This window comes from Penaeus monodon, chromosome 21 (assembly GCF_015228065.2).
Source record: "Penaeus monodon isolate SGIC_2016 chromosome 21, NSTDA_Pmon_1, whole genome shotgun sequence".
Lineage (NCBI taxonomy): Eukaryota > Metazoa > Arthropoda > Malacostraca > Decapoda > Penaeidae > Penaeus > Penaeus monodon.
In genome coordinates this window covers 41,831,749-41,832,267 of record NC_051406.1, presented here as the reverse complement: position 1 = coordinate 41,832,267, position 519 = coordinate 41,831,749, and positions in this window count along the sequence as shown.

Here is a 519-nt window from a genome sequence, read left to right as displayed (position 1 = left end):
AGGGGAGGAGGTGGTGGTTCCAGGGCAGGGTTGCGGGAGTGGGCAAGGGAGTGAAGCCCTAGGATGTATTCTAATGAAATTTCAACCCCGAGTCTTTCCATCAATCGAAACTTCCGAGAGGGGGACTTCGCGGCCTCGCTCATGCACACACGGCCGCGCACAACAGTTATTTTCGTATCTAATATCCGCGCGGGCTCCTAAATTGCGCTAATTGCTCCACATGAAAGCAGAATTCGCCATCGCCCGCCGCTCCCGCAAGAGGCTGGCCCCGCCCGCCCCGTGCTTAATGCGCCCGTCCATAAGCCTGTCTCCATAACGATGGTTTACAACGCCGCGATATCAAAAGCGGCGGCGGCGTTGTGGCCCGCTGGAGTGCCATGCGTCACACGCTCGCGCGCTGAGTGCCACGATCCTCCTGATGAAGTGCCGCCTGCAGCCGTCTCGTGCCTGGCACCCCGAGGCACCTCCTCGCCGCCCGCTGGCTGCGTGATTGCACCTCACGTGATCTCCACTTCCGGT